The sequence below is a fragment of the Rutidosis leptorrhynchoides genome, chromosome 6, assembly GCF_046630445.1.
Source record: "Rutidosis leptorrhynchoides isolate AG116_Rl617_1_P2 chromosome 6, CSIRO_AGI_Rlap_v1, whole genome shotgun sequence".
NCBI classification, from domain to species: Eukaryota; Viridiplantae; Streptophyta; class Magnoliopsida; order Asterales; family Asteraceae; genus Rutidosis; species Rutidosis leptorrhynchoides.
Genome location: NC_092338.1, coordinates 78032928 through 78043249, shown reverse-complemented (window position 1 = coordinate 78043249; position 10322 = coordinate 78032928).

Here is a 10322-nt window from a genome sequence, read left to right as displayed (position 1 = left end):
TGTTGGAAACACTTAATCATGTAAATAACAATTTTATTTAATATATATATATATAAACATGAAAAAGTTCGGGTCACTACATTGTGTCCCTTGATAAATCAACTAGTTAGTTTTCATATTGAAAACATTATTTGATAAAATAACTACTATTAGTTAAAATGAGTTAAATTATATAAAACGAACTTTGAAATGAAATTGGTTTTGAAAAGACTAAATATTATATCATTAGATAAATATTTCAAACATATATATTATGTACAAATTTACAATTCTAAATAAAAATATATATATATTTTAACTTAGTCATAAAACCTCCTGATTTAAAATAATATATTTTGGTAAACAACGAGCCACTGATTTATAGAAACAAATAACCACAACGCTCAAATTTTATAAGTTACTTTTTATAAGGTAATTTTTTGATGAATAAGTCAAATTATTATTAAGGGTACACGTCGCGTAACGTAAAGGGCTAGTTTTCTAAACGTACGAAAGTGCGTTCGAAAAACCGAAAGTTGTACATGAGTCGAGTGACAATGTCCGTATCATTTGAGTAAAAACTACATTTTTAACATGAGCGTAAATATAATATAATATATAAATAATTATACAAATTAAATAAATATATATTAAATATTAATTCGGGTGTCGACAGCCTCAAATGAGTGGATATGAGCTGGCTGCCTAGCTCATGCAAGTGCATGGATTGGAGCCTTAGACCCCATGCGATCGTATGGGGGTCTTTGGCTAGGCACTTATATAAATCGAACACGTACCTGGTTACACACATATGCAATCTGTTTTTCTCTTATATATATTTATATTATTATTATTATTATTATTATTATTATTATTATTATTATTATTATTATTATTATTATTATTATTATTATTATTAAGATTAGTATTATTATTAATCTTATGATTAAGAATAATATTAGTATTATTAGGAATGATATTTTTAGTAATATACATAAAATACTACGACGGAGTGCTGCTCGAGTGATCTAAGATGGATTTTCAAAATAGTTTTTCGAGTAGGATAGGGCTAAGGAAATTATGGGTTATAGCTATGGAGGTGATGGGTATGGATCAGGGGTATAGCTCGTGAGGTCAACCTAGTGTTTATCGTTTCCGTTGCGTCTACGTACCTTTCCTGCAATATTGAATCTCAATATTGATACGTGAGCACTCATAACTTAACTTTTATATATTAATAGTGTATCCCTGACTAGTGCTCGAGTATATAGGATTATGCATGCTTGTACTTTTGATATTGCCTTTAGTTAGGTTATGTTGAATCCTGAATTAGTTATATATACGGTTGAGATAAGGTATAAGATATGCATGTCGTTGGAAAGCTAGCGAAAAATTAAGAACTTTTCATTTAGATATCGAATGGTTTCGATGAACGGATTAGAAGTTATAATCAATTGAATCTTTGTATTATTATTAAAAATGATTATTATTATCGTCGTTATTATCGTCGTTATAATTTTTATCTAATTATTATTATTATTATTATTATTATTATTATTATTATTATTATCATTATCAATAAAAAGTATTATCATTAAAAATTGTTATTTTCATTATTATTACTATCGTTATTATCATTAAAGTTATAATTATGTATTATCATTAATATTATCATAATATTTATTATCATTTGTATTATTATAATTAAAAACTAATATTAGTAACACCTAATTATTATGATTACTATTATTATCATTAATATGAACGCGATATAAAAGATGATTAAAAACTATTAAATGAACCGATTAGGAAATAATGAGTATGAGTATCATGATGAAATTAAAATATTCTAAGATATTGATTTAGATAAAATTATCGTTCTTATTTTTTTTATTACTATTATTATTAAAAGTATCATTAGTATTAAAACTATCATTTTAACGAAAATTATCATTTTAATAGAAATGTCACTGTTATTATAAAATATCATTATTATTATCATTTTAAATAGAGTTTTTATTTTAAAGTTAATATAAAAAAAAGTATCGTAAATATTAAAGTTATCATAATCAGAATTATCGTTCTATCATAATATCACTTTTAGTAAATATAAACATTGATATTTTTTATTAATAGAATAATAATAAGTATTATTACAAAATAATACAACTTTTACTTATTATTATCATCAATGTTATTTTATCAAATAAATATGTAATACAAAGATATTTTACTACGTGTAATATAATTACGTTAATACTACCTCTCATATTATTTTTTATGATATTAAATGAACTTTATAAATTTTATTACTTAAGATATATAAAAGTATATTTTTATTATATAAATTTTAATAATAAATAAATTATATTATTTACACTAATAAAATCTTTTAAAAATATTTAAAAATATAAAACGAAGATATTTAAACTATATAATAATCATGTATAAATTTTGGAAATCATTTTGAGTCAAATTGACTTTTGTTGACTTTTGCATATTAGTCTCGAGCATTAGGATTGTGATACACTACGGTTTAACCTAAACTGTTAGACAAATTTTGACAACATATAAATATATATAATTAATATAGATTCGTGAATCCAAGGCCAACCTTGCACTTGTACAATGATGTTATATGTATTTTACTACGAAATACAGTATGGTGAGTTTCATTTGCTCCCCTTTTAAATGCTTTTGCAATATATATTTTTGGGACTGAGAATACATGCGCTGATTTTATAAATGTTTGACGAAATAGACATAAGTACTCAAAAATTACATTCTATGGTTAGATTATCGAAATCGAATATCACCCTTTTAGCTTGGTAACCTAAGAATTAGGGAACAGTACCCCTAATTGACGCGAATCCTAAAGATAGATCTATGAGCCTAACAAACCCCATCCGAGGTATGGATGCTTTAGTACTTCGATTTTTATACAGACGAGAGGATTCTGTTATACAGACGAGAGGATTCTGTTTTGGGGATATTCTATATGCAACTTGTTAATGTCGGTTACCAGGTGTTCACCATATGAATGATTTTACCTTAATGCAGACGAGAGAATTCTGCTTGAGGATTATGTTTATGAAAAATGAAAATCTTGTGGTCTATTATATTATTGGAAATGGTTTTACCTTTATGCAGACGAGAGGATTCTGCTATTGAAATTATGTTTAATAAAAATCTTGTGGTTTATTAAAATAATGGAAATAATGATTATGATAAACTAATGAACTCACCAACCTTTTGGTTGACACTTTAAAGCATGTTTATTCTCAGGTTTGAAAGAAATTTTCCGCTGTGCATTTGCTCATTTTAAAGATATTACTTGGAGTCATTCGTGGCATATTTCAAAAGACGTTGCATTCAAGTCGTTGAGTTCAATAAAGATTATTATTAAGTAAATGACAGATTAGATCATTTATAGTTGGATATTATGAAATGGTACACATGCGTGTCAACTTTCGATGTAATAAAAGTTTGTCTTTTGAAAACGAATGCAATGTTTGTAAAATGTATAATATAGAGGTCACATACCTCACAATTTAACCATATATTATTGTATTCGTCCTAATGGATTAGAACGAGTTATTTCAAATTTATGGGCAGATAGAGCTTCAGTTTGTGAAAAAACAAAATTCAATCTTAAAAAAACAAAATTCAATCTGAAAAAAATAAAAAAAAACTGCAAAAAAACTTCTCAATCTGCAAAAAAAAAAAATTAACCTGCACAAAAAAACTCAATATGTACAGTAAAAAAGTCAATCTGCACACAAAAAAACTCAATCTGCATAAAAAAATCAATCTACACAATAAAATTATCAATCTGCACAATAAAAAAGTCAATCTGCACAACAAAAATGTAACAGCGTACTTTTTTTTTTATTCACAGCGGGAAGCCAGCTTTACAAAATTACCCTTTTAGAAATCTGAAATAGTTAATACAAACTTTTCTTTATTTACATTATTATAGAAACCAGTTTTAACGTCCCGTTCATATCGATTATAAATGATTCATCTCAATTGATTTCATTGCGAGGTATTGACCTCTATATGATACGTTTTACAAACATTGCATTCGTTGAAAGACAACTCATTTCAAAATATAACCTTTCTATACAAATGATATATGATTCTCCTAATATGAATGACTAATCTTTTATAACAGTCTTATTGAACTGAATGACTTGAATGCAACATCTTTTGAAATATACCATGAATGACTCCAAGTAATATTGCTAAAATGAGCAAATGCACAGAGAAAGATTTCTTTTATATCTGAGAATAAACATGCTTAAAAGTGTCAACCAAAAGGTTGGTGAGTTTATAGGTTTATCATAACACTCATTTCAATAATTTTAATAGACCACAAGATTTCATTTTCGTAGTTAACTGCAGTAACACTCATCTGCAAAAATCATTCATATGGTGAACACCTGGTAACCGACATTAACAAATGCATCTAGAATATCCCCAAATATACAGGTACACTCATCTGTATATAAAATCGAAGTACTAAAGTATCCATAACCTGGATGGGACATGTCAAAGTCCATAGATCTATCTTCAGGATTCGCGTCAATTTGGGGGTTTGTTCTCAAATTCTTAGGCTACCAAGCTAAAAATGGTGATATCCGGTATAATAATCCAACCATAGAATGTAGTTTCAAGTACTTGTGTCTATTTCTTAAAACAGTTATAAAAACAGCGTGTGTATTCTCAGTCCCAAAAATATATATTGCAAAAGCATTTGAAAAGGGAGCAAATGAAACTCATGATACGATATTTTGTAGTAAAAATATGTACACGACGGAACTGAACAATGCAGAGTTGGCCTTAGATTCACGAACCTATATCAATTATATATATTAAAACATATACTTGTAATCGAACAAATTTAGATATTATTATTAGTGATATAATTGTTATATTTAATAATTTATAGGTTTCATTAATAATTTAATTAAATATATCTATTTTATATACTTCAGATAAATAATTAGTAAAAATATTAATATAGTTATGTTACATGTATTAAATGTAGTTATTTATATATATATAAATATTTGTTTGTTATTATAATAATAATATAGTAATGATAGTAATAATAATATTAATAATTTTATTTAATTTGTAACTTAATCGTTTCTATAATAATAATGGTATCTATAATAATAATAATAATAATAATAATAATAATAATAATAATAATAATAATAATAATAACAATAATAACAATAATAATAATAATAATAATAATAATAATAATAATAATAATAATAATAAAAATGAAAAAAAATGATAATAATAATAGTAATAATACTGATAAAAATTAATATTAATAATGTTAAAAATAATTTTACTACAAATGATAACTTTAACAATCATGATAATGTTTACATTCCTGATAATGATAATATTAGTAGTAATAATAATAATAATACTTATATTAATAATATTAATGATAATAATATAATTTATATTAATGATAATAATAATAATCATGTTAGTCTTAATAATAATAATAAGTAATCTAAAAATAACAACAACAACAACAACAACAACAACAACAACAATAATAATAATAATAATAATAATAATAATAATAATAATAATAATAATAATAATAATAATAATAATAATAATAATAATAATAATAATAATAATAATAATAAGAATGCTACCTCAAAAGTATAGGCTTAAAAAAAAAGCCACTCCCCAAGCTCGAACCTGCGACTTCTTGTTTCTCCAACAACGCGCCTAACCATTCCTCTGCTTATTTAATTTATGTTTTAATTCCTAAACTAAACCCTTTAAACCCTTATTTGTTCTTTTAACATCACTATGATTATCCTCATCATATATGAATTATAATCATTGTTTCTAATCCTCGAATCTTTATCATTATACACTGTCATCATCGCCATCAACATATATCATCATCTTCAATCAACCCGTGTATCACCAAAACATCATCATATCAATTAACACCATCGAATATCAATGGAAACACAAGGCATTTACTTTTAATATTTATTATAGAACAGGCCCAACAAGTCTATACCTATCGGCCCAATTGTACCAAATAAATTGGCCCAACAGCAGAAAAAGAAAAAGGAAGCCCATCGATGGGGTACTATTGATCAGATTAAAACAGAAAAGGAATTAGCGACTGCAACAGTTTATCATGGTTATAAGAGGGTTTGCAAAAAGTAATAGCACTACCGTATATGGTGGTTGTTTGGTTCAAGCTGTAAACAGAAACCGAAAAGTGGCTGGAACATAAATCTGGTGAGGTTGTGGTTTATGGAACATGAAACAGATAGGCAAGAGGTGGGTAATCAATTTTACCCCGTGTGGATATTGGGCTTCAGCTCAATTTATATATCTAAGCCCATACAACAAATGCTGGCCCAATAGCTAATCGATGCAAAAGAAAATCTGGTAATAATCAAGTAGCAGTAGGAGTTAAAAAAATAATACAAAGGATCTCCTTTAATAATTCAAGTGGGGTAACTTGTTTAATAATTGTCGGCCAACAAAAATTCATGCAAGCAATTATCCTCTTTTCAATCATTATTATCATGCTATTTGTTTCTTCATTTACAGTTTAAAACAACGAAGTAGTAGCAATTAATAATGGTTACGGTTGGAGGTGATTTTCGATCAAACAAGAATTGAAACAAAGTAATAGCGGCTGTAGGTAGTAGAAACATGAAAATAGGGATTTGAAAGGTAGTTGTTTATAATTATGTTTGAGCATGGTGGTGATGGTGATATTGGTTGAAGTCAATCAAAACAAGAAACAAGTAACTGGTTAGTCAACGTTAATGTTCTTGATGAAGGTAATGATCAAACAAGAGAATAGTGAGAGTGGTGTTGTTTGTTGTTGGTGAAGATGGTGAGTAACGTTAATAGTCGTAGGGTGGTTAAACGAGTTTAAAGGTGGTGATTCATGGTGGTTTTCTAACAAAGACTATAGAGAGAGAAAGAGAGAGGGGAGAGAGCGATAGCTAGGGTCGTGATGGTGGCGTGTGATCGTAAGTTTGATGGTGGGGGTGGCGGTTCACTATGGTGTTTAGGGTGGTGGTGATGGAGGTCATCGGTGGTAATGAAGGTGGTTGTTTTCCAGCTGTAAAACAAAAATAAAAGAGAACGGCGGCGGTGGTGGTTGTTTAGTGGTGATGTAAGTTTACCAACAATACAGAAAAGAGATAGATAAATGGGAAGTCGAGGTGTTTGATGGTGTCGGTTTTAAATGAGTTTTAATGGTGATGAATCTATGTAGGTGAAGGTTATGTACGAACATGATCATAAACTGTGAGATGGTGGTGATCTATGGTTATGTATATGTAACTAGTAAGCACTTATATGTATGTTTATATACTCCGTTGATAAATAAAGAGAGCACAGAAATAAGTAGAAGAATGCAATTGGGTTATGTTGTAGTATCTAGTATCAAGTATATGTACATATAACCTACATGGTGGAAAGAAGTAAAAGAAGAAGACACAGTATTCTTTAATTCACGGGCTAAATAATTGTGTGGTGATTTAGATAGGAAACAGAATTTGTATTATATGATCATATAAGTTTACTTATATTAATTAATAATTATAATATAATAATAATTATAATATTAAATATTCTTACTAAAAATCACATGGTTTTTAAATTACAGTTAGCAGCCGCAGCCGACCGTTATTTGAATTATCCATACCGACAGTTTTAATACGGAGTGCTATCGTGCTCAGTTGATTTTTCAGTGGCGGATAAGCGTCTTGAAAACATTCCAAATTTTCACATATTTATTTCTAGCAGTTAAATCGTATTTTAATTCAAATTATATTTCAAATTAATATATATATATATATATATATATATATATATATATATATATATATAATTACAGATAGTGGTTCGTGAATCGTCGGGAATAGTCGAAGGTCAAATGAATATAAGAAACAGTTCAAAAATTTTGAGACTCAACCTAACAGACTTTTCTTATCGTGTCAAAAATATTAAATCGTATCGAGAGTTTGGTTTAAAATTAGTCGAAATTTTTCGGGTCATCACAGTACCTACCCGTTAAAGAAATTTCATCCCGAAATTTGATTGGAATGGTCATGGCTGACAATAAGTATGTTTTCATGACGCATACGAGCTAGAAATTAGAGTTTTATCATCTTTGAGTAATATGGATAAAACAATTCATTTATGTGAAGAGTACGAGTGAAGCTATCATAAAAGAGTGAAATGAGTAAATGCAGGTTCGTCTTAGTTGGTGACGTAGTCACGGTTGATTTTCGGAATTCAAGGGATTTAGAGGAAATCTTCGTAATAAGATTTGATTCTTTGGTGATTAAGGAAATTAGGGTCCTCTTTGGTTAAATGCGATAATCTGTTTTGATTGCTCTGTCGGTTATTTCACTATAAATCCACCCTCTTCGTTTCCTTATTTCCACAGTTCATACCTTCTATTCTTTCTCTCTCAATTCGTACTTTAAAACATTCGTCAATATGTTCCATCCAGTTCTGATCCTTGATATGTTCTTAACTATCGCAACAATCATCCTCCTCTTCCAACTTCCACCGGAGGAATCCGTTTACTTCTATTTCGCTCTTGGGGTGGTGATTTTCATAATCCTTCCTTGTATCTGTCTTTCCATATTTATCGACATCCAGGGTTAATGATCTCTCCTATTTGCTGCGATTTATACTTCCATTTCTATTTCGAAGCTTCATATTTTTGTTTTCTCTTCTTGTCATTAAGCACAGCAAGTAATGGTCCAGAATTCGTAGGTATGAATTTCAAATGAACATAATTAATGTTTTGAGAGAGAAATTTTAATAGTACGATCTTGATTGGTTAAATTACCAGAATTCAAGAGAAAAGATAGAACTATCAGAAAGATATGTTCTTGATATGTTTGGAGATTAGGTAAAATGTAAGAGTCATATAAAATGGCACATGATGACGGTCTGGTCTGTGAATCATCATGTTTCATTAGAAACTCAGCATGACTTACTGTAATATAATCACGTTGATCAAGTGTCATTATATTATACTAACTCATGCTTCAGTTCCCAACACTACTTCAATAGCATTCATATTTAAACTCAAAGGTTTAGAGAATATAGAAACTAAACAGTTTCCTTTATGATGTAATATAGATAACGCGAGGAGATAAATGATTTCAGATAAGAATAGTTATGAAAATATCTTCAGAAATATCGAGGATATTTATAATGAAAGATATGATGATATCTTAGAATTTCTAATGTCAAATAATGATGAAGAAGATTTTTCTATAAAGGTTTAGAGTCAGGAGCAAGGTATTTGCTAATGACTTCAGCAGACACTGAATCATTTGGATTCTTTGAAGGCAGGTTTAGTCTTTGTGATTTGTCCACAGCCTTCTTCATAGTTTGCTCAATCCGTTTTCCAGTACCAAACCTTCTCTTTTTCTGAGCTTTGCCAACACACTATTCTTTATCATTAAACTTTTGGCTGTTAAGGTAGTTTACAGTTTTTGCTGCTTCATCAGCATTTTTTCTTTTCAAAATTCTGAGAATTGATTCGTAAATCCAGGAGGTAGTCGTTGTATGTATATATATTACTGTTGATGTATAAACGGCCACAGAGTAACGAAGTTGCTGGTACATCTGCTGATAATATGGTGGAGTATAAAAGGTTCCCCAGTAACAATGATGAAAAAGGCAACTTATATCAACGCTGTTCTAACTGAAAAATCAAAATTGATTTGCTGGAGGTGTGACAAAATTTGTTACTTTGTAAGGTTATTTTTGGTAATAAATGCCAAAGGGTCTGACACGGATACGTGTTAAAATTTTACTTAGGTTTCGAGAGTTTTCCAGATGTATGACTATATGCATAAGTTCTTCTTTTCGTAGATAACGTGTGGTTGGATCATCCTCTCGATCGTTTCTTAATTGAGGGATTTTCAAGAATCATGAAGGGTTTGAACGCAGATTGTAATCGTCAATATACATATAATGTTCTAGAATCTTGAACGACATGAATATTTTTATGGGTGTTATAAATAAAAGTGATGTTCTTGCACAGTTTTGAAGTCAAAGTATAGCTATGAAAGATATAGGAATCTAAGAGTGATGATATCGGTTATATCCCGATTTGGATTTTGATATGTTAAAATCAGAATATGTAATTGAATTTGAATGAGTATGGTTGTTTTGATTTCTATGAAAGAATGTATATCGTCGTGAAATTAATGAGTATAGTTAATGATTATTGATTTAGAATTGAAGAATGTACAATGTAACATATTAATTGTGAACTTAAACATTCCTCGGGT